The sequence below is a fragment of the Halichoerus grypus genome, chromosome 13 (genome assembly GCF_964656455.1).
Source record: "Halichoerus grypus chromosome 13, mHalGry1.hap1.1, whole genome shotgun sequence".
NCBI lineage: Eukaryota > Metazoa > Chordata > Mammalia > Carnivora > Phocidae > Halichoerus > Halichoerus grypus.
Window position 1 is genome coordinate 69,467,432 of NC_135724.1, and position 25,424 is coordinate 69,492,855.

At 42.8% G+C, this 25,424-nt stretch overlaps 1 protein-coding gene and 1 gene segment (V, D, J or C); one reads left to right on the forward strand and one right to left on the reverse strand.

Annotated features, from left to right (window-relative positions):
- LOC118531230 (immunoglobulin lambda variable 5-39-like) overlaps window positions 1–25,424 on the reverse strand; it is a 416,407-nt gene that overhangs the window by 317,467 nt on the left and 73,516 nt on the right.
- ZNF280B (zinc finger protein 280B) overlaps window positions 1–25,424 on the forward strand; it is a 103,049-nt gene that overhangs the window by 34,831 nt on the left and 42,794 nt on the right. Inside the window, exons 3-4 of one of the 5 annotated variants that reach the window (XR_013443448.1) lie at window positions 22,612–22,729; window positions 23,043–23,237. The exons of 2 other annotated variants lie outside the window; for them this stretch is intronic. The gene's annotated coding sequence lies outside the window, so the exon portion shown is untranslated. The remainder of the gene's footprint in view (window positions 1–22,611; window positions 22,730–23,042; window positions 23,238–25,424) is intronic. 2 more of the 5 variants (XR_013443447.1, XR_013443446.1) reach the window with 2 other exon arrangements.

Sequence of the window (25,424 nt, forward strand, 5' to 3'; positions counted from 1 at the left end):
CATCTTGGGGCATAGGACTTAGAGGACCAGGCTTCTTTGTGAGACAAAGAGTTGGCAAAATAGTTTTAGGCTCTTTTCTCTCCCCCCTTGCTGTCCTGGCTGGATTGCTGCTTGTACTTTACCAATGAGAGATAAGAAACAAAAAACTCAGCTCAGGCCAAACTGAATTTGCAGCCTAACAATGGGGCAGCAGGGATGAGCCGCACAGCAGGTAATGTTTAAGTATTTCTTCCTTCACTCATCCTCCTCTAGGCCCTAAATTTACAAGAAAAAAGGATGAACAGGTTGTAAAAAGCAATCTTAGGAGGAGAGAAATGGAGATAGGGAGTGGTGTGGTCTACAGTCACCTAGATGGGACAAAACCAACAGAAGAGAGTGGACTCTACTGCACTATAAGCCCTGGGCTCTGTTCCTGAGCAGATCACTCCTCCTTACTTAAATTGACAGAGGTAACACTTCAGTGCCTTCTCCTGACACCTTTCTAATCTAAATAGCTGATATCCCTGTAGAATGATCACAAAAATAAAAAGACACGTAGAAATGTATACACTATATAAAGAGAGGATCACTATATAAAAAGAGACATCAACTCAGCATTTTAACAACATGAGCTAGAATTAATGAAATAGAGCATCAAGATTTTTTCAATTTTTTTTTTTTTTTTTTTTTAATTTTAAGTAGGCTCCATGGCCCACATGAGGTTTGAACTCAAGGGCCTGAGATCAAGAGTTGCATGCTCTACCAACTGAGCCAGCTAGGTGCCCCTAGAACATCAAGATTTAAATGTTCTCAAAGATATAATAAGGAAAAATAATGGAAACAAAAGATTGAGAGGATTTGTTACACCAAAAGACTTACAAGGGTCCTCCTTGCCCTGCATAGCTTCCTCCCCAACCTCCTCAAATTTTTGCACAAATATCATCTTAGTGTGGCCTATTGATCAGATTATTTAAAAATTATATCCTCATGTCATTCTTTATTCACATTCTCTGCTTTATTTTTATCCACAGCACTTACCACTTTCTAACATACTACACAGTTTATCTTTCTGCTCTCTCTGAAAACATATTCTCCATAAGGTCATTGATCTGTATCCTTAGCGCCTAGAACATGGCCTAACTCATAGTGGGTACTCACAAATACTTGTTGAACTAGATCAGTAAGTGAAGAAGTGCAAGAGATATAGGAATAAAGCATAAGGTATTAACTTACGGATTTACTTTCTAATAAAGCAAGGGCAAAAGGTAAAAAGGAAGGAAGGAAGATAGAAAGGGGGAGAGAGAGGAAGGGAAGAAGGAAGGGAGGGAAGAAAGGAAGAGTAAAAGAACATATACCAACCTGGACTAAAATAATAAATGATATCTGTGATGTGAGGATGTTGTGGGTTGGGCACTGGAAGGGGAACCAAAAAGAATTGAGAGGTTGCTAAAGCACTGAGTGTTTAGTTGTAGGTGAGCTGTCAGTAGGGGCCACAGACAACTGAAGGCTTGGCTGGAGCACTAGTATCTTCTTTCTCTCGTGGCTATTGGCCGGCCTTGGTAGCTTCCCATGTGGGCTTCTCCATGAGGTTGTGTTGGGCAGGGTATCTTGCTTCTCACAGGACAAGTGATCCAAGAGAAAGCAAGAGAGAGCAACCAAGACAGGCCACTAGCGTTTTATAACCTAGTATCAGTGTTCCCATCCCATCACTTTTGTGTTCTACTTGTTAGAATCCAGTTTTATACAGATAGGTTAAAGACGGGCTCAGTGTATTGGCCCCTATGTTTTTTTCTTCTTCAGTGCAGACTGTGGCCATTACCCGGCCTGCACCAAAACCCATTTTTTACGCATCCAATTGCTTTAAATATAGACCGAATGAGCATGTATCTCGCCTTTTAGAGCCTGCCTGGTTTGCATGCCCCATGAAACTGCACTTGACATCTGCTAGCCTTGATGAGAAAAATCCTTGCCCTATAAAAGACCCCAAACTGCTTTATAGCTGTCTGACCTGGAGGCTGTACTGCTGAATGGCCTCTCCTAGACTCGTAAGCCCTTCTCTGATTCTCTTTCTACCTGGGAATTCTTTGCCTTCTTTTTCTGGGTGTTGGCCCTGTGCCACTCTTTCTGGAAGGTTTACAGCTGTGAGGGACCTCCCTGCTCACCTGACCTTTCTAAATGCCACCCAAAGCTCTCTGTGTGTTACTGTCCTCTCCTCACAGCACTTTTTGCCCTTTTCCTCCAACAGCCTTAGATCCTCAGACTCCCTAACCATGTTTCTTTGATGCTGAATAATTTGAGATTGTAATTGGAACTTTATGAATGTTAGATTGCATTGATGTCAGATCCATTATAGTCCTCTAAGTAATTTTGATTTTTTTTAAAGATTTTGTTTATTTATTTGTCCGATATATATAGAGAGAGCACGAGCAGGGGGAACGGCAGGCAGAGGGAGAAGCAGGCTCCCTGCTGAGCAAGAAGCCTGATGCGGGACTGGATCCCAGGACCAGTGCCAGCTCCTCATGCCCAGGCTCCACCCACCGGGACAGTGAGTAAGGTTAAGAACAAAAGGGTCCAAGCCACAGTGGAGATGCCCCAGAACTCTGTTTCTCAAGCCACACAGCAGGGCAAACAGCCTCCAGTCTCTCTTATTCCCTCCCCAGCCACTGGGGCGGGAGAGGATTCTGTAAATATATTCTACTACTCCTGGTTGTGCCTCCTCACATGGGGCATGGAGCTCAGCCATTCATCTTGAGGTGGAGCTGGTTGGAGGTGGGGAGGGCATGGTCAGTGACTCCCTAGTGACTCTGGGAGGACACAGCTGCCGGGTCCCTAAGCACAAAACAGAGGCAGGGCCCCAGGTGTCTGGTTTCCCAGCTGAGAGTTCAACCATCAGACCCTCTTCCCAGGCTGCTCATATCCAAGTTTCTCTTCCTACTTGATTCCTCGTAGATCAGCACCTAGCGTGGAGTGGTGAGTATTTGGGAGGATAAATTAACATGTTTGTGTGGTTCACTGCATTCGCTAGGAAATGAGGGGAACCCTGGGGAAGTAGAAGGAGAAGGTACTGGCTGAGGTGAACAAAAGAGAATAAGCACACTTAGGGGTCTTCAGAACTAAGGGAATAGAGACGTTCTAGAAGGAGGAAGGAATGTAAGTGTCCACTTCCAAGTAGTAAAGATCTGGACAAATGGCAGTGGCTGTCCTGATATAAGGGCCTTGGTAATTAACTGTGGAGGGACAGGTGAAAAGGGTGGCAGGAAAGGGAGAGAGAGCCATGAACTTAGAAGAGAAGTCTGAATCAGAGATAGGGAAGAGTCTGCACTTCAAAATGGGACTGGAGGAGAAGCCAATAGGGAGATTGGGCAGGAGCCCCAGGGACTTCAGGTTTTTTTGTTTGTTTGTTTTTGTTTTCTGTTCTTAAAGAAAGAGGGGCCTCTGTTCTCCTGGTAAGATCCATACATGGAGGGCTGGGGTAGGGGGTGGGATAGTGCTTCTATAATGCAAACTCAGTTCTTTTTTTTTTTTTTTAAAGATCTTATTTATTTATTTGACAGAGACACAGAGAGAGCAGGAACACAAGCAGGGGGAGTGGGAGAGGGAGAAGCAGGCCTCCCGCAGAGCAGGGAGCCCGATGCGGGGCTCGATGCGGGGCTCGATCCCAGGACCCCGGGATCATGTCCTGAGCCGAAGGCAGAGGCTTAACGACTGAGCCACCCAGGCGCCCCGCAAACTCAGTTCTTTATGTCAGAGATTTCTCTTAGGTTCTTGTCTGCCAGTGATTCTCCTTATTTATACTATTCATACAGATTTCCTATTATTAAAACATGTATGTGGATTTGTGGGGCAGGAAGCTTTTGGAAATGTGGAGCCTCTGCCCTCACTCCTGGCCCACTGAAACAGAATCCACATTTTACAAGATCCTTGGGTGACTCGCTTACACATTAAAGTTTGAGAGACACTGGTCTAATGCAGGCTCAAAGACAATGGCATGGTTTTGGCTATGCATTGTCCCAAATGTCTCCAACTATTCTGCTTCCAACAAACGTGCAGCAACTAACTTCCTGTTTTCTTATTTGGTGCATTGTATAGTCAGGAGTAATGACTTGAGGCTTCCTATTGACAATGGCAGACATCTCCCTCTGATCTCACAAACTCCACAGAAATGACCAAGAATGTTTTATTAATAATAAGATTATGTAACATCACTCCTTTATTTGGCTAGTAAACATTTGGAATTACCTAAATGCTATAATATTGCATCAGTACTCAAATCAAAATAATATTAGGCAGTCTTTCAAATATTTATAAATATGTTTTAAAGATTTATTTATTTTAGAGGGAGGAGGGGCAAGGGGAGAGGGAAAGAGAGAATCTCTAGCAGACTCCCTGCTGAGTGAGGAGCCCAACCCAGTGCTCCATCCCAGGACCCTGAGCTCATGACCCGAGGTGAAATCAAGAGTCAGACGCTTAATCTACTGACTGAGCCACTCAGGTGCCCCTTGTATATTTTTTAATAAATGGGAAATTACTATATTAATCTTATATGGCAGGAGCTGTATATAAAATGCAGAAATATGAGTGCAAGTTTTGATAACAATTGTGGAAACATTGAGAACAAAAATTAAAGAATGCATTCAAATTCAGAAATATAGTTTATATTGATTTTAGTTATATTGATATTAGTAAAGTTTTGGCATAAAGGACCTTTTTGGAAAACTTGGTAATTTTTAATACTTTTGATTTTATACAATACATGAATGCTGGATTAAATGCAACCCAATTAAATAAATGTTAATATATATAGAGTGTTTCTTCTCTTTGCACTTAACCAGCAAAGTACATCATGGAGGATGCTCCTTTTAGGAGGAAATGTGTTTGATCTCAGCCCTTAGATCTGATCTAGTTACTATTCCTTTTGGGTTATGAAATAATTGGATTTTGCTTTTCCTGAATTAGTTCCTTCCAAATCATTCATTTAGGGCTAAGGTAGTTAGAAGAGTCAATCCAGACCCTTCCCTTTACCTTCAGTACATGGTTCACATTTAGGCTGCTTGAGAGTTGGTATGTCTGATCATGTGATCTCTTTATCACAAGGGCTGGGGCATGTTTTTGTCCTGGTTTCTCATCTGAATCTACCACTGTGCCTAACACCATCATATACCAGCCAGCAGTGGTATTCGGCCTCGTCCTCGGGCTGGGCCCCTGTGAGGGTCAGGGCAGCTTTGCCCCCAAGAAGGGAACCTGAGAACCGGGCAGGGGTCCAGGAGTGTTTGCTGTTCGTGTTGAAAATCAATGTCCTAGGGGATTGGCCAGGCTTCTGCTGGAACCAGTATGGATAGTGAGCATTGGTGACTGCTCCGGTGTTGGAGGCACAGGTGAGAGTGACTGTCCCTCCTGGGGACACGGTCATTGAAGTCTCCTGGGTCACCACGGCCTGAGAACTGGTCCCTGAAATGAAAATAGACCCATGTTAGGAATGAAGAATAAAGGCAGAGGGATCCCTCCAAAGGCTGGCCTCTGAAATCTCCATGAACCTGGGCAGTGGGTGAGGAGAGGAGTCCAGGCCATGGTTTAGATGTTGGAAGGGCTCCTTGCCCCAGAGCTGAGGCTAGACTCTCTGATGGCTCTTTATCTCCTACTGAGCTTCTGTGGGAACAGGGTGTGTTTGAATGTTGCATTATGCAAATCTGAGCCCTCTACCACCCTGTCCACTGCATAGGTCCTCAACCCTGACAGTAGCTACACTGTCAGGGCGGGGTGGTGGGGGGCAGGGTGGTGGGGCGGGTGGGGGGCAGGCCAGGGGTGGCTGTGTGCTGTGGATTTAGTCCTTTGTAGGAAACAGCTGCTCTGAGATTTTACGCAGGCCAGGGAAATGCTGTTCAGGGTCTCTTAAATGGGAACCACTTGAGTTCCTGCCAGTCCTCTGAGAAGATCCACAGTGTCCCCTGCTGGCTTCCTTGTGCTGGGGTATGCAGTCTCATTCATTTAACAAGTAACTATTGATTTACCTTTTTGACATTGCAACTGTATTTGCCAGGCCATTCTACATTCACTGCTTGTCTCTTCTTGGCTCATTCCTGTTTGTACTTCTTTATCCAGTCGTTGAGATGCCATCCCAGTGTCAATTGTAGTGTTACATAGTCTTAATTTCTTATCTGAGTGTTTTGAGTGATTAAAGGAATTGTTTCATGACCAGGTGACTCTACCAAAGTTATGAATTTGAACCTTACATTGAATTAACAGCTGGCTTAAGTCAGGTTTTAGTAATTTACTTTGGAGAACTTTAAGAAAGAAAACCACCGAAGACTGAAGTTAAAGTTTTTACTGTGAATTTGGGGGAGACTAAGGTCAGCTGAATGAATGGTCAAGCAAGTCTATAGGACTAAGCATACCGTCCCACCCTCCCCACTATGGATACCCAGGTTGGGTGAGCTTTCTTGGTTGGCAGTGCTCCCCACATAGTATCACACATTGGTGCCAGGAGAAGTTAGCATTGTCTATGACTCCACTGGGAGAAGACAACTGGAAGATTTTGCTTGGAATCCTCCTGGCCCCAGCCCATGTTGCCTCTTCCTTTGGTTGATTTTAAAAATGTTTATTTGTTTGTTTGTTTATTTAACAGAGAGAGTGAGCACAAGCAGGGGGAACAGCAGGCAGAGGTAGAGGGAGAAGCAGGCTTCCTGCTGAGCAGGGAGCCCGATGTGGGGCTCGATCCCAGGACCCTGGGATCATGACCCAAGCTGAAGGCAGATGCTTAATGATTGAGCCACCCAGGTGGCTGATTTTGGCTGATTTTAATCTGCATCTTTTTGTTGTAATAAGCCATATCTATGGATGCAACAGGTTTCAGTGAGTTATCTGAGTCCATCTAGGGAATTATCAAAACTGAGGTGGTCTCAGGGACCGTGGAACTTGCAATTAGTGTTAGAATCAAGGGTGTTTTGGGATTCCCTTGGATTTTTCAGGGTCCAGGCTCACATCAGTTTGTTTTGTGACATCAGTGACATCATTGTGAGTCATAAGGCAAGTCCAAATCTCTTCATTACCTTAATTAAAAAACACTTTGTTGCTAAAAAGTGCTAACCATCATGTGAGCTTTCAGTGAGTCATCATCTTTTTGCTGGTGGAGGGTCTTGCCTCAGTGTTGATGGCTGGTGACTGATAAGGGTGGTGGGTGCTAAAGGTTGGGGTGTGGCAACTTCTTAAAATAATACAATAATGAAGCTTGCCATGTCGATTGACTTTTTTTTCATGAACGATTTCTCTGTAGCACACAATGCTGTTTATTAGCATTTTACCCTCAGTGGAACTTCTTTCATAGTTGGAGTCAATCTTCTCAAAGCCTGCTACTGCTTTATAAGTAAGTTTGAGCAATATCCTCAATCCTTTGTTGTCATCTCAACAAGCCACATGGCATCTTCACCAGGAGTAGTTTCCCTCTCAAGAAACCAATTTCTTTGCTCATCTATAAGAAGGAACTCATCATCCATTCAAGTCTATCACAAGACTGTAGCAATTCAATCACATATTCATGCTCCACTTATAATTCTAGTTCTATTGCTATTTCTACCATATCTGCAATTACTTCCTCCACTGAAGTCTTGAACCCTTCAGAATCATGTGTGAAGGTGGGAATCTACTTCTTCCAAACTCCTGTTCATGTTGCTCTTTTGACATCTTCCCATGAATCATAAATGTTTTTGGTGGCATCTAGAATGGTGAATTCCTTCTTAAAGTTGTCTATTTACTTTGCCCAGATCCATCAGAGGAATCACTCTCTATGGCAGCTAATAGCCTTACAAAACATATTTCTTCAATAATGAGACTTGAAAGTCAAAATTACTCCTTGATCCATGGGCTACAGAATGGATGTTGTGCTAGCAGGCATGAAACAACATTAATCTCATTATACACCTCCATTCCAGCTCTTGGGCGACCAGGCTGATTGTCATGAGCAGTAGCAGTAATATTTTGAAAGGGATCTGTTCTTCTGCACAGTAGGTCTCAACAGTGGGTTTAAAATATTCAGTAAACCATATAGTAAACAGATGTGCTGTCATCCAGGCTTTTGTTGTTCCATTTATAGAGCACAGGTAGAATAGATTTAGCATAACTCTTAAGGGCCATAGGATTTTTGGAATGGTTAATGAGCATTGGCTCCAATTTAAAGTCACCAGCTGCCTTAGCCCTGATGAGAGAGTCAGCCTGGTCTTTGAAGCTTTGAAGCCTGGCATTGACTTCACCTCTCTAGCTACAGAAGTACTAGATGGAATCTTCTTCCAGTTGAAGGCTGTTTCATCTACATTGAAAATCATTGTTGGAGTGCCTGGGTGGCTCAGTCATTAAGCGTCTGCCTTTGGCTCAGGTCATGATCCCGGGGTCCTGGGATCGAGCTCCACATTGGGCTCCCTGCTCTGAGGGAAGCCTGCTTCTCCCTCTCCCACTCCCCCTGCTTGTGTTCCCTCTCTCACTGTGTCTCTCTCTATCAAATAAATAAATAAAATCTTTTTAAAAAAAAGAAAATTATTGTTTTTTAAAAATTATTTCATGTTTTATTTATTTATTTAAGTATTTTATTTATTTGACAGATAGAGACATAGCGAGAGAGGGAACACAAGCAGGGGGAGTGGGAGAGGGAGAAACAGGCTTCCCACCCAGCAGGGAGCCCGATGCGGGACTCAATGCAGGGCTCAATCCCAGGACCCTGGGACCATGACCTGAGCCGAAGGCAGACACTTAATGACTGAGCCACTCAGGAGCCCTAAGAAAATCATTGTTTAGTGTAGCCACCTTCATGAATTATCTTAGCTAGATCTTCTGGATAACTTGCTGAAACTTCCACATCAAAACTTGATGTTGTAATGTATGGGGATTAACATAACAATAAAAAAATTAAAAAAAAAACAAAAAAAACCAAAAAAACTTGATGCTTCACCTTGTGCTTTTATATTATAGAGATGGCTTCTTTCCTTCTAGCTTATGAACTGACCTCTGCTAGCTTTAAACTTTTATTCTACAGCTTCCCCACCTCTCTTAGCATTCACAGAATTGAAGAGAGTTAGGGCCTTGCTTTGGATTAAGCTTTAGTTTAAGGGAATGTTGTGGCTGGTTCAATCTCACTCTCACTTTCTCCAGATCAGTGATAAGGCTGTTTTGCTTTCTTATCATTTGTGTATCACTGGAATAGCACTTTTAATTTCCTTCAAGACTTTTTTTTCCCCCATCACAACTTTGCTGTTTGGCACAAGAGACCTAGTTTTCGGCCTCTCTTGGCTTTTGGCATGTCTTCCTTACGAAGTTTAATCATTTCTGGTTTTTTCTTTAAAGTGAGAGACGTGCAATTCTTAATTTCACTTGAGCATCATGAAGCCATTGTAGGTTTATTAAGTGACCTAATTTTAATATTGTTCTGAATTAGGAAATGGGGAGGCCCGAGGGGAGTGAGAGAGATGGAGGAATGGCTAGTTGATGGAGCAGTCAAAACACATTTTTCAATTAAGTTTGCCATCTGATATGGGCAGGGTTTGTGGTGCACCAGGACAGTTACAATAGCAGTATGAGACACCACTGATCACAGATCACCAGAACAAACATAATAATAATGAACAAGTTTGACATATTCTGAGAATTAACAAAATGTGACACAGAGACATGAAGTGAGCAAATGCCGGAAAAAATGGTGCCAATAAGCTTGCTCAATGCGGGGTTGCCACAAAACTTCAGTTTGTAAAAAGGTAATATTTGTGAAGTGCAATAAAGCAAAGTGCAGTAAAACAAGATATGCCTGTACCACTATCCTTTATTAGCTGCAGATATGTTTCATAGGCATTCATGACCCTCCCATAAATAAGCTGAGTGTTTACTATCCACAGGAGCACGGATGGCACATGCCATTCTCTCTGTCCATCAAGCCTCTCATCTCCACCTCCCCTCAGCTGGAGAGTGGATGGAGGAGCCATTCTCTGGCCTAAATTTTCTGAGCTATCAGATTTTGTCACAGTAATTTCCTGACTTTGAGATGGCAAGTTTGTCCACAAAGATTATGGGGAACTCTCCCAGGGCAACCAGATATGGAGGAGTGAAGGAGGCATGATTGGTCAGAGGCAGAAGGTGATGCAGTTGCAACAAAGTAGACACTCCCATGATGGGCTCTAGAGTTGACAAGCCTCTCAGGGTCCTGAAGTGGGATGAGAGGGGTAGAACCTGGTAACTACGCATCATTCAGTCTTTGAATGCAAACTGCACCTAGAAGAGTTGGTGGGCTTGGATGAACCCATAACCCATAACCCATAATCAAGGGTTAGTCTCATAGCATGATTCAGGGGAGACCTGTTGGCTGGTTACACTCATTTGCTGGAGAAGGCATGGTTTAGTCCTAGAGCAGGGCATTATGGCAGGGCACCACTACATCCATTACAGTCCACCTCGTGCCCATGCTCAGATCCCCAAGCTTCATACAGTGAGGCTTGGGAGCAATTCCTCCTTGCTGTGGTTTAGTCTCTTTTCCAGATGGAAACTTGAGAGAGGTCATTCACTGGGATGAAATGCAGATCCTGCTGCTGAAGTTGGGCTCAAGAATGTAACCAGTGCTAATTGTCCTCTGTCTCCACCACCCATTTTAGATTTGCCTCAACTGTGATGAGCCCCTGGGCAAGTTGAGGTGCCTTCCCTGGTAAGGTTAACCAGATTCTCATACTTGAGTGTGAATCCAGTCACCATGTCTTTCTCAGAACTACATTGTTAGATCTATCCACTTATCACCCAAATAAGACAAAGAAGGCATATCAATAGATACCATTCATGTCAGCCACAAAATTTTCTCTACTCTATCCTGATGATCAGGCTCAACTCTTCCTGCCAATTTCGTAGTTTCTCTCTTTGTCTGTTGTTCTGTTGTCATGAAGGGTGCCAAGTCATCCAATGGAGCTGAAATTAAAGTGTATTGGAACTCTTGCTGTGTCTTCTCATGTATGCATTCATGTATAGAAATCTTGACCTCCAAACCCATACCTTCAGAGTTGTAGGGAATGAACACACAAATTCCCCAAATGGATCACCAGTTGTGATGAATAGAGGGACTTCTCCTATATGTACCCTGTAGTACCAGGAGCCATATGATTTTTTCAATGCAGGGCATAGCACCATCAATTAATTATGCCTTAGGGTGAATATGCATTCTCAAATATGGCTCCCTAAGCCGAAGGGGTGTCTTGGGTTGGTATCTCTGTTGCAATTTCAACTGACTTGGTATTTATACCTTCAAGTCTGTTACTGAATGTGGGATTCCTTGGGATCAGCATGTCACTCTCTGCAGATGAGGTTAACTCTTAAATTGCTGACAGCTTGAAGCTGACCATTGAGCCCTCACAATAGCAGAGGCAAAAAGCATTTATTTGAAGGGGGATCTGAGTTATGTATGCTGACATACCTGTGTCTACCAACTGGGGTGGGTGAGACACAATCACTATAATACATTAATTGAGGCAAGGAACTAAAGGTCCAACTGATCCTTATTAAAACTCTTGACCAGGGGGCCTGTTTTCTTCATGATTTCTACACAGCCCCTGAGAACCTAACCCTGTGTTCTTTTGGGATGCTATAGTGAAAACTGGCTCATAACTCATGAGATTTCTCCTTGACAGGCTACCAGATTTCAGAATTTCCATTCTGTCAGATCAGTTTGTAAAGAGGGCCTACTTATCTACATCCATTGTGTAAAATGATTTGATATCTCCACTCCATATTATTCTTCTGTGCAAAATTTCTTGATAGCTCATTCTTTTATAATTTTAAATATTACCTTGCAAGTCTTTTATAAGATGTTTTTAGGGAAAGGAATAAGGATCAACCATGGGGGAAGGAAACTTGATTTAGAGGGAAATGACACTTGCCTCTCTAATGAACAATCCCCAACCTCCCCATCATCTTGCCTAACCATCACAGCCTTGCAGGAAACGCTGCAGAGTTCTACAGTCTGTGTAGGGAACACACACAGAGGGCAGAGGGGGCAAATGCTGGTCTGCTTTTCTTTTCTAAAGTTCTTTTCTGCCTTCAAGACACAGGGAAGATCAGTTTTGTAAATTGGATTAAGATGCAGGGAAAGAAACTGCATTCCTAGAGTATAAATCATCTTATACTTACATTAAAACTTTGTGTTTATTACCATATTTTGGAATTAATCCTATTCTTTTTGGATTGTTTTCATTCTATTTTATTTTAGACTTTCCTGCAAGTCAGTGAGAGGGAAATGTGATTATTTCCCTGGTTCCCCTTAAGTGTCACCTTATATATATTCTGCTGCTAAGTTTATCATTACACATAGAATATCATAGCTGTGTAGTATGATACTTTTCTCTTGGTAATTAAATGCTGGCTGACCCAAATCCGGAGTTGGGTATGGTAAGTGTGTGTGTGTGTATGTGTGTGTGTGCGTGTATGTGTGTGTGTGTGTTTATTTTGCCACTTCTGTTAATAACCAGCCAACTGATGATATATATCTTTGTATTGGCTTTTATGCATGTATTGTTATCAAAAAATAGTGAATTAAAAACAAAACATTTTGAAACCTACAACAATGGAGTTGACTGCTTCCTCTGGGACCATGGAGATCAAACTCCCTGGGCCCACAGTAGATAGATGCAGTCTCTGTGATCAGAAGATGGGTGATATTGGGAGCAGAGGGTGAGACTGAGCCTGGTGGTTTGTGTCTCACTTCTCCACCTGCCTCTGTCTCTGTGTCATAGTTGCTGTATCACAGAGCACAGTAATATTGGGCCTCATCCTCTGTCTGGGCCCCAGTGATGGTGAGGGCAGCCTTCTGTCCCACCAGGGAGCTGGAGAATGGGGCAGGTACCCCTGGGTTTAGGTTGCTAGTGCTACTTATCAGACCCTGGGGTACCTGGTAGGGCTTCTGTTGGACCCAGCTAACATGATTACTGGTGGTAACAGCCCTAGTACTGGAACCACAGGTGATTGTGACTGTTCCCCCAGGGCTCATGGACAGTGAAGTTTCCTGAGTCACCATGGCCTGGGAAGTGGCTCCTAAAAACAGGGGAGAGACTAAAGGTCTGGAGGAAGGACAGGGGCATGAGGGTGCAGTGTGGCCTTTCCCACCCCCAACCCCCAAAGTCGCCCTGACCTGTGCAGTGAGCCAGAAGTGTGAGCAGGAGAAGAGCCCAGACCATGGTGGAGATGCCCCAGTGCTGAGCTTCTCAACACCCTTCAGCAGAGTCAGCTTGCACAGTTCCCATTATAACTACTACCACCTGCTGGGTCAGGGCTTTCATGCAAATGTGCTCCCCTCCCAGGAGTTCTCAGCAACAACATGGCCAGGTCACAGCTACTGAGCTGTTGCATGTCAGTGGGACCCTGGGCCTGGAAGACCCACGACCAGCCCTCCTCTTACACGTCTGCCTCCCAAACCCCCCCACTAGTATCCTTTGTTGATGGAAAGATGCACTCCTGCAGGCTTTCCCTTCTTCTCTCCTCTAATTCTCAGGTCTGCCCTTTGTAGTTCTCTGAGAAGGTGACTTTCAGTGCCTGGGGTTCTCCACACAGGAACCTGGTGAAGGAACCTGGGGACATGGTGGCTTAAATGCCCCACTGCCTTTCTTTATTCTTCAGGCCAATTCACACAGCAGCCATGTCTGATGAGTGGGAGAGCCAGGATCTTGGGTGCTGCTGATGTCACAGCTTACGTCCCCCTTAAACCCAGCTACTCCTGTGTATATCCAGACACATTAATGTGTCAGCTATCCCACAGAAATCTCTTCCAGAGCTCAGGAACATTCCAGAAATTGCATTTGAATATTTTATAGTTTCCTATTGCTCCAGGTCTATAACAGATGGCATGGCAATGATCTTATTAGTGCTTGCCAAATATTCTACCTGATGTTTTTATTATTCTCTTTTTCTCATGACAGACAGCTGTACTAATGCAAGGTCATATGGCTCCAATGGCTGAAGTGTTTGCCTCATACAGAGTATGCAAGACACTCATTTGTCTCTGATTTTTCAAACCTAGTCTCTTTCTTGGTCAGCTGAAAATGAGTCACAGCAATTTCTCCAATTGTAGAGTATGTGCTTCCAGAACCAGAATAAGCCTAGTAAAGTGTTGTGATTCCTTTTTGAGGATGAAAACTGTGAGATATAATGCTTTATTTTATATTTAGAAGTATCTAAAAATGTTCTAGACTAGGGAATCCCTAGGGGACTGGTGGACTCACTGGTGTGATGGGCACCTGATTCTTTATAGGGTGGGCCCCCCATCCTCAGGAACTTTGGTGTCTTACCAAACACTTTGATGTACTTCCACCTCTTGCTCATCTTGTTCAATTAAATCAATGTCAGCAATATAAGGCATTATTGTGAAGTTCTGTACAACATGCGGATGGTCCAGTTTTCTTGGAGATATGTTGTCTATGAGGAAAAGTAAAAACAGTTTTTGGGCAACACTTTAAATGTACTATTGTTCACTCTATGTGAGTATGAACAGCATCTGATACTCCATATGCCAACTGATAAGTATGGAAAAGTGTGCATTCACCAGATTATGGCTCTATACCATTTAACTGATTTAGTGTTAATTAATGTACTCTAGAAAATATACCACATCAAGCAGAGCAGCTTCAATTGGGATACTACTTGTCTGAGTTTATAATAGTCCACCTTCATCTGGCAGGATCAATGTGCTTTGATTGTTGTTGACAGTTTTTGTTTAGAAGCCAGACTGATGAATTGAATGCAGGCATGTTGGGGACTCATACCAATGCATCATTAAGGATAACCCTAATCTCTGCTATTTTCCCACAATAATATTTTGTAAATTTCTATCTTGAAGAAAATGGAACAAGACATGGTTCCAGAGGGTTTGTTTGGCCTTCTCAAATACCCATTGTCTTACTTCTTGGCCTACTTCACCAGACCAATAAGCAAGTATGGAGATTCTGCTGACAGTTATGAATATGTCCCCTGGGTGATTCTATGGACCCAATAGATTTGCTGTAAGCTGTACCTCTAGTAGATGGGATATGCAGTTATCCCCACTGTAATGGAGGGCATGGTGATGCTTTTGGTTCCTGACTAGGAATGTCATTTGAAACGTGTTCAACAATACTCAAAATATCTGGATTATTTCTTTTCTCCAAGCTATGGTCCATTAAATGACCCAGAGATCACTTTGGGGCAGCAGTGTGAGAGTCATTAGCATGTCTGTTGGCCAAGGGGTGAATTCCTCACAGAGTTCCAGCCTAAATTTCAGTTAAAAACATCAAGGTGGGGGCGAGGGGGGGGCGGAGCAAGATGGCAGAGGAGTAGGAGACCTGGATTTCGTCTGGTCCCAGGAATTCAGCTGGATAGGGATCAAACCATTCTGAACACCTACGAACTCAACAGGAGATCGAAGAAAAGAATAGCAACAACTCTCTGAACAGAAAAGCGACCACTCTCTGGAAGGTAGGACGTGCGGAGAAGTGAATCCGAGGCGATATTCGGGAGGATAGAAGGCGGGGGAGGGGACTCCGTCGGCCGCTTCTGGCAAGTGATAGAGCCAGGGAGCACAAAGTCGGAACTCTTAGAGTCTGCTCCGCTGAGGGACGTCACTCTGGTGGCGAAGTGGGGGGTGGAACCCTCGCGGGACAGTGTGGTCTCAGGACCCTCGGGGTCACAGGAAGACCGGGGGTGCCTGAGTGCGGCAGAGCTCCCAGGTATCGGAGCGGGGAAGCCGGCTGCAGAGACGGAGCCCAGGCGCGGGCTCTCAGCTCGGGGTTCCCATAAACCGTGATCCGGGGCACAGTCGGGCCACTGCTCCTCCAGCAGGGACCCAACAAGCGGCAGATCCGGGGAGACTCACCTTCTTCCCCCAGGAGGAGAGGTGCGGGAGCGCACCGCGGGGATCTGCTGGGTTTGGAGACTCCACACGGGGTCGGGTACCAAAGACAGAAATGCGCGGTCACAGGCCGGGTGAGCACGGAGTGCGGCCGGAGACCGGGGAGACGGGAGTGACTGACGGCTTTTCTCTGGGGGCACACTGAGGAGCGGGACCCCGAGTTCTCGGCTCCTCCAGGGCGGAGACTGGGAGGCCGCCATTTTCACTCTCCACCTCCAAAGCTGTACGGAAAGCTTGCAGGGAACAAAAGCTCCCGAGAGCAAACCCGAGCAGATTACTTAGCCCGGACCGGGCAAAGGCGGGGCAATTCCGCCTCCGGCAAAGACATTTGGGAACCACGGCAACAGGCCCCTCCCCCAGAAGATCAGCGAGAACAGCCAGCCAAGGCCAAGTTTACCGATCAGTGAGAACGGCAGAACTCCGGCGCTAGGGGAATACTGCGCATAGAATTCATGGCTTTTTTACCATGAGTCTTTAGTCTTTCAAAGTTAATTTTTTTTAACTGTCTTTTTTTTGGGGGGGTTTTTTCTTTTCCCCTTTTTCAACCAACATCTTATCAATCCCTTTTTTAAAAAACATTTTTATGTTTCATTTTTAGAGTCATATTCTATCCCTTCATAGTAGTTACCCATATTTTTGGCGCATATATATATATATATATATATATATATATAAGTTGTTCTCTCTTTAAAATTTTGAGATACAGTTTCTTCTAACAGATCAAAATATACCCTAAATCTCTAGTGTATGGCCTGTTCTAGTCTGCTTGATCACATTCTCTCCCTTTTTTTTTCCTTTTTTTTTCTTAAATCCACTTCTTTCTTTTTTCAAACAACTTCTTATCTTATCAATTCCTTTTATAAAATCTTTTATAATTTTCATCTTTACAGTCATAGTCCATCCCTTCATCATATTAACCCTTATTTTTGTACATATATAAGTTTTTCTTTCTTTAAAATTTTGGGAGGCACTTTCTTCTAACAGACCAAAATACACCCCAAATCTAGTGTGTGACACTGATCTATGCACCAGCCTGATCATATTTGATCATATTCTGTTTTTTTTTGTTTTGTTCTGTTTTTGTTTGTTTTTATCTTTTTCTTTTTCTTTTTTTTCTTTTTCTTTTTTCTTTCTTTCCCTTTCTTTTCCCCCGGTTTCAGGTCTTTTCTGATTTGTTTGAGTATATTTTCTGGTAACATTGGTACCCTGTTAGCATTTTGTTCTCTCATTCATCTGTTCTTCTCTGGACAAAATGACAAGATGGAAAAAATCACCTCAACAAAAAGAACAAGAGGCAGTACTGACTGCCAGGGACCTACTCAATACGGACATTAGTACGATGTCAGAACTAGAGTTCAGAATGATGATTTTAAAGATACTAGCGGGGCTTGAAAAAAACATGGAAGTTATTAGAGAAACCCTTTCTGGAGAAATAAAAGAAGTAAAATCTAACCAAGTCGAAATCAAAAAGGCTATTAATGAGGTGCAATCAAAAATGGAGGTTCTAACTGCTAGGATAAATGAGGCAGAAGAGAGAATTAGCAATATAGAAGACCAAATGACAGAAAATAAAGAAGCTGAGAAAAAGAGAGATTAACAACTACTGGATCACGAGGGCAGAATTCGAGAGATAAGTGATACCATAAAGTGAAACAACATTAGAATAATTGGGATCCCAGAAGAAGAAGAAAGAGAGAGAGCGGCAGAAGGTATATTGGAGCAAATTATAGCAGAGAACTTCCCTAATTTGGGGAAGGAAACAGGCATCAAAATCCAGCAGGCACAGAGAACCCCTCTCAAAATCAATAAAAATAGCTCAACACCCCGACATCTAATAGTAAAACTTACAAGTGTCACAGACAAAGAGAAAATCCTGAAAGCAGCTTGGGACAAGAGATCTGTAACCTACAATGGTAGAAACATTAGATTGGCAACAGACCTATCCACAGAGACCTGGCAGGCCAGAAAGGACTGGCAGGATATATTCAGAGCACTAAATGAGAAAAATATGCAGCCAAGAATACTATATCCAGCTAGGCTGTCACTGAAAATAGAAGGAGAGATAAAAAGCTTCCAGGACAAACAAAAACTAAAGGAATTTGCAAACACGAAACCAGCCCTACAAGAAATATTGAAAGGAGTCCTCTAAGCAAAGAGAAACCCTAAAAGCAACATAGACCAGAAAGGAACACAGACAATATACAGTAACAGTCACTTTACAGGCAATACAATGGCCCTAATTCCATATCTTTCAATAGTTACCCTGAATGTAAATGGGCTAAATGCCCCAATCAAAAGACACAGGCTATCAGATTGGATAAAAAGACAAGACCCATCGATATGCTATCTGCAAGAGACTCATTTTAGACCCAAAGACACCCCCAGATTGAAAGTGAAGGGGTGGAAAACCAATTACCATGCTAATGGACACCAAAAGAAAGTGGGGTGGCAATCCTTATACCAGACAAATTAGATTTTAAACCAAAAACTGTAATAAGAGATGAGGAAGGACACTATATCCTACTTAAAGGGTCTATCCAACAAGAAGATCTAACAATTGTAAATATCTATGCCCCTAACATGGGAGCAGCCAATTATACAAGGCAATTAATAACAAAAGCAAAGAAACACATCGACAACAATACAATAATAGTAGGGGACTTTAACACCCCCCTCACTAAAATGGACAGATCATCTAAGCCAAAGATCAACAAGGAAAGAAAGACTTTGAATGACACACTGGACCAAATGGACTTCACAGACATATTCAGAACATTCCATCCCAAAGCAACAGAATACACATTCTTCTCTAGTGCACATGGAACATTCTCCAGAATAGATCACATCCTAGGTCACAAATCAGGTCTCAACCGGTACCAAAAGAATGGGATCATTCCCTGCATATTTTCAGACCACAGTGCTTTGAAACTAGAACTCAATCTCAAGAGGAAAGTTGGAAAGAACTCAAATACATGGAGGCTAAAGAGCATCCTACTAAGAATGAATGGGTCAACCAGGAAATTAAAGAAGAATTAAAAAAAATTCATGGAAACAAATGAAAATGAAAACACAACTGTTCAAAATCTTTGGGATACAGCAAAGGCAGTCCTAAGAGGAAAGTATATAGCAACACAAGCCTTTCTCAAGAAACAAGAAAGGTCTCAAGTACACAACCTAACCCTACACCTAAAGGAGCTGGAGAAAGAACAGCAAATAAAGCCTAAACCCAGCAGGAGAAGAGAAATAATAAAGATCAGAGCAGAAATCAATGAAATAGAAACCAAAAGAACAGTAGAACAGATCAACGAAACTAGGAACTGGTTCTTTGAAAGAATTGACAAGATTGATAAACCCCTGGCCAGACTTATCAAAAAGAAAAGAGAAATGACCCAAATCAACAAAATCATGAATGAAAGAGGAGAGATCACAACCAACACCAAAGAAATACAAACAATTATAAGAACATATTAGGAGCAACTCTATGCCAGCATATTAGATAACCTGGAAGAAATGGATGCATTCCTAGAGATGTATCAACTACCAAAACTGAACCAGGAAGAAATAGAAAACCTGAACAGACCTATAACCACTAAGGAAATTGAAGCAGTCATCAAAAATCTCCCAAAACACAAAAGCCCAGGGCCAGATGGCTTCCCAGGGGAATTCTACCAAACATTTCAAGAAGAATTAATACCTCTTCTTCTGAAACTGTTCCAAAAAATAGAAATGGAAGGAAAACTTCCAAACTCGTTTTATGAGGCCACCATTACCTTGATCCCAAAACCAGACAAAAACCCCATCAAAAAGGAGAGTTACAGACCCATATCCTTGATGAACATGCAATAATTCTCACCAAAATACCAGCCAATAGGATCCAACAGTACATTAAAAGGATTATTCACCACAACCAAGTGGGATTTATCCCTGGGCTGCAAGGTTGGTTCAACATCCACAAATCAGTCAATGTGATACAATACATTAATAAAAGAAAGAACAAGAACCATATGATCCTCTCAATAGGTGCAGAAAAAGCGTTTGACAAAGTACAGCATCCTTTCTTGATCAAAACTCTTCAGAATATAGAGATAGAGGGTACATACCTCAATATCATAAAACCCATCTATGAAAAACCCACAGCGAATATCATTCTCAATGGGGAAAAACTGAGAGCTTTCCCTCTAAGGTCAGGAACGTGGCAGGGATGTCCACTATCGCCACTGCTATTCAACATAGTATTAGAAGTCCTAGCCACAGCAATCAGACAACAAAAAGAAATAAAAGTCATCCAAATTGGCAAAGAATAAGTCAAACTCTCACTCTTTGCAGATGATATGATACTTTATGTGGAAAACCCAAAAGACTCCACCCCAAAACTGCTAGAACTCATACAGGAATTCAGTAAAGTGGCAGGATATAAAATCAATGCACAGAAGTCAGTGGCATTCCTATACACCAACAACAAGACAGAAGAAAGAGAAATTAAGGAGTCGATCCCATTTACAATTGCACCCAAAACCGTAAGATACCTAGGAATAAATCTAACCAAAGAGTCAAGGAATCTGTACTCAGAAAACTATAAATACTCATGAAAGAAATTGAGGAAGACACAAAGAAATGGAAAAACGTTCCTTGCTCATGGATTGGAAGAACAAATATTGTGAAGATGTCAATGCTACCTAGAGCAATCTACACATTCAATGCAATCCCCATCAAAATACCATCCACTTTTTTCAAAGAAATGGAACAAAGAATCCTAAAATTTGTATGGAACCAGAAAAGACCCCGAATAGCCAGAGGAATGTTGAAAAAGAAAAGCAAAGCTGGCGGCATCACAATTCCAGACTTCCAGCTCTATTACAAAGCTGTCATCATCAAGACAGTATGGTTCTGGCACAAAAACAGACACATAGATCAATGGAACAGAATAGAGAGCCCAGAAATGGACCCTCAACTGTATGGTCAACTAATCTTTGACAAAGCAGGAAAGAATGTCCAATGGAAAAAAGACAGTCTCTTCAACAAATGGTGTTGGGAAAATTGGACAGCCACATGCAGAGGAATGAAACTGGACCATTTCCTTACACCACACACAAAAATAGACTCCAAATGGTTGAAGGACCTCAATGTGAGACACGAGTCCATCAACATCCTAAAGGAGAACACAGGCAGCAACCTCTTCGACCTCAGCCGCAGCAACTTCTTCCTAGAAACATTGCCAAAGGCAAGGGAAGCAAGGGCAAAAATGAACTATTGGGACCTCATCAAGATAAAAAGCTTTTGCACAGCAAAAGAAACAGTCAGCAAAACCAAAAGACAACTGACAGAATGGGAGAAGATATTTGCAAATGACATATCAGATAAAGGGCTAGTATCCAAAATCTATAAAGAACTTCTTAAGCTCAACACCCAAAGAACAAATGATCCAATCAAGAAATGGGCAGAAGACATGAACAGACATTTTCCCAAAGAAGACATCCAAATGGCCAACAGACACATGAAAAAGTGTTCAATATCGCTCGGCATCAGGGAAATCCAAATCAAAACCTCAATGAGATCTCACCTCACACCAGTCAGAATGGCTAAAATTAACAAGTCAGGAAACGACAGATGTTGGTGGGCATGCGGAGAAAGGGGAACCCTCCTACACTGTTGGTGGGAATGCAAGCTGGTGCAGCCACTCTGGAAAATAGTATGGAGGTTCTTCAAAAAGTTGAAAATAGAGCTACGTTACGATCCAGTAATTGCACTACTGGGTATTTACACCAAAGATACAAACGTAGGGATCCGAAGGGGTACGTGCACCCTGATGTTTATAGCAGCAATGTCCACAATAGCCGAACTGTGGAAAGAGCCAAGATGTCCATCGACAGATGAATGGATAAAGAAGAGGTGGTATATATATACAATGGAATATTATGCAGCCATCAAAAGGAATGAAATCTTGCCATTTGCAACGACGGGATGGAACTGGAGGGTGTTATGCTGAGCAAAATAAGTCAATCAGAGAAAGACATGTATCATATGACCTCACTGATATGAGGAATTCTTAATCTCAAGAAACAAACTGAGGGTTGCTGGAGTGGTGGGGGATGGGAGGGATGGGGTGGCTGGGTGAAAGACATTGGGGAGGGTATGTGCTATGGTGAGCGCTGTGAATTGTGCAAGACTGTTGAATCACAGATCTGTACCTCTGAAGCAAATAATACATTATATGTTAAAAAAAAAAGAAGAAGAAGATAGCAGGGGGGGAAGAATGAAGGGGGGAAATCGGAGGGGGAGATGAACCATGAGAGACTATGGACTCTGAAAAACAAACTGAAGGTTCTAGAGGGGAGGGGGGTGGGAGGATGGGTTAGCCTGGTGATGGGTATTAAAGTGGGCACGTTGTGCATGGAGCACTGGGTGTTATACGCAAACAATGAATCATGGAACACTACATCAAAAACTAATGATGTAATGTATGGGGATTAACATAACTTAAAAAAAAATTCAAGGTGGGCACTTGGGTGACTCAGTTGATTAAACGTTTGCCTTTGGCTCATGTCATGATCCCAGGGTCCTGGGATGGAGCCCAGCCTTGGACTCCCAGCTCAGCAGGGAGTCTGCTTCTCCCTCTCCCTCTGTCTGCCACTCCCCCTGCATGTGCTCTCTCTCTCATAAAAAATTAAAAAATAAAATCATTAAAAAAAAAAAAGCTTCCAGGCACTTGAGTGGCTCAGTTGGTTAAGCATCTGCCTTCGGCTCAGGTCATAATCCTGGAGGCCCTGGATCAAGTTCTGCATCGGGTTCCCTGCTCAGTGGGGAGTCTGCTTCTCCCTCTGCCCCTCACTTGGCTTGTGTTCTCTCTCTCTATCAAATAAGTAAGTAAATAAATAAATCTAAAAAAATAAAAATCTTCAAGGCATGAAAAATGGCTTGAATCAATAACCTGGGCAATAAGATATATTATTGTATTAGGGTGGCTATACCTAGTCCCTTGTACATCCATTCTTTATGTTTTGGTCGTATAGACTGACAGCATCCTCAGTGGCTACTATCTGCCCTGGGGCCTGGAATGCTGGGCCCCCATAGCCATGCCCACTGCATTCTGTGTGTTAGTCCTCTCTGACCGCTGCTCTTTGCCATAATTTTACCACCCTCTTTTAATTAAGACGTTTTTCTGTCCTCTAATTTTTAGGGATCATATGATTCTTGTTGCTATCAGAGAGAACAATTCAGTAATGGATTCCTACTATGAGCCCTGGTCAACCAAGAACTACATGAGTGAGCAATGAGGTCAATGGGGACAGAGGAGCTGAGGATGTTGTAGGTACTATGAGCACACCTGTGAAAGGCTCAACATCCTCAAAACTAAAAACCCATCAGGGAGCAGGTGAGTGGCAACAAAGCTATCTGTCAACGTATTCACTCTCATGATTCCAGAAGTGCCTGAGAAAATATTTTGCAGTGCAAGGCAACATTTGCTGTGGACTGAGACCAAATAGGGCATGCAGAGACAGGATTGTCACAGACAGTTGCTGATTCCCAAAATATCTCAGAAGGTGAACACTCTCAAAGCAGGGTGAGGAGGTGAACAGTGAGTCAGCCAAGGGGAGGAACATGGGTCCCAGCTCAGATCAGCCATGAGGTTTGGTCTCACTCCCCCTGCTGTCACACTGTGGGGAGGGAACCCGCTCCCACCACCGTGGTTTGTTGAACAGTTGGAGTCATTACATCTTCTTCCTGGATATTCTGAACGTTCAGCTCCCAGACTAGGTCAGAGCTGGATGTGAGAAGCACTGATTATGGAGGGAAAGTCCTAGAAATGATACAGTGGAGGAGAGAGAGGAGAGAAGGGCAGGAGGGCTTCTGTCTGAACAGGAGGCATCTATCTCTGGGATATGTGGACTGGGGGTTCTTCTGTAATCCAAAGACTTTAGTTCTTTCTGTCAGGGACTTCTCTTCAGTTCTTCTCTGCAGATCACTTCCCTCTTATGCCATTCTCCATGATTTAGAAATGCAGAATCTCAGGCCCCTCTCCAGACTCAGAGGAATCCGAATCCAAATTTTACACGATTCCAGATGATTCATATGCACATGAAGTGTGAGACTAACTGATCTAACACATGTAGGAAAGCCACACTTTGTTTTTGGTGACTCACTGCTTTTCACGTTTTAATCAATTCTGTTTTCCAATCAGCCTCTCCAGGACATGAACTCTCTGTTTTACCATTTTGTGCATTTTATGTCCAGAGTACTGTACACAGGGTTTCCCACTGAAGGTGGTAGGCATCTCCCTCTTCTCTGACTAGATCCAGATGCATTTTAATAAAAGCAAGATAATCTTCACAACTTCACAACTTCAGAGTCTTTAGCCCTGGTAATCAGTTGGAACCACCTAATGGCTACCTGTATTTTTAATGCAAGTTTTAAGGTACTATTAAACAGTAATTGTGTATTTATAGACTTTTAAGCTCAGGATAAATTACTTGTAGTACCCTTCCATGACACTAGCCGTGCTCAAAACATGAGCAAAAATATGAAATATCAGCAAAACTATGATAACAATTGTGTAACAATTAAAAACCCATTGGGAAGAAAGTGTTTAAATTCAGAAAGATATTGACTGTTTGATATATTAGGTTCCTAGGGCTGCCGTAACAAAGTAGCACAAATGGGGTGCTTCAATTAAAAGTCACTGTCTCACAGTTCTGGAGGCCAAAAGCTCCAGATCCATAGGGTGGGGCCATGTTCCCTCTGAAGCCTGTAGGGGAATCTTTCCCTGCCTCCCCTGACTTCTAGTGGTTTGAGGGCAATTTTTGGCATTTCCTGGGTGCATCTGCAAACTGCAGACTCTGCCTCCAGCTTCCCATGGTGTGCTCCTTGTCTCCACGTGGCTGTCCTATTATAAGCGCACCCCTCATACTGGACTAGGAGGCCACCTTCCGCCAGAATAGCCTCATCTTAACTAATTGCATCTATGACAACCCTATTTTCAGATCAGGTCACATTCTTAGGTCTTGAGGGCTACAACTGCAACATATGTTCTTTGGGAGGATGCAATTTATCCCAGAATATTAGGGAAAAAGAATCCTTCCAAAATGTTTATAATTTTTAATATTTAAAAGAAGTATAGATTTGCATTGCATTAAAATGCAACCTAATTTAAAGTAAACTTTATGTTAATTATTTTAAAAATTTTGGGAGGTTTATTTATTTATTTAAATAATCTCTGCACCTAACGTGGGGCTTAAACTCAGACCTTAAAATCAAGCATCCCACCCTCTTCCGACTGAGCCAGCCAGGCGCACCATGAAACTTTAGAAATATACTAAATGAGGGTTTCCTCTGTTCTTGGCTGTCAAGGAATATTGGAATTGTTCCTTTTTTCTGGAGGAAATGTGTTTTAGCTCAGGTTTTAGTTCTGATCCAGGCACATACAAATCCTTGCCTAATACAAAAGAACTGAAATCTGTTTTTTGTGGACCAGTTCCTCTCAAGACATTCATATATTTACTGCACTTTAGGATTCAAACAGGAATGGGAAGCAATTCAGACACTGAATCTCTGTGACTCTAAG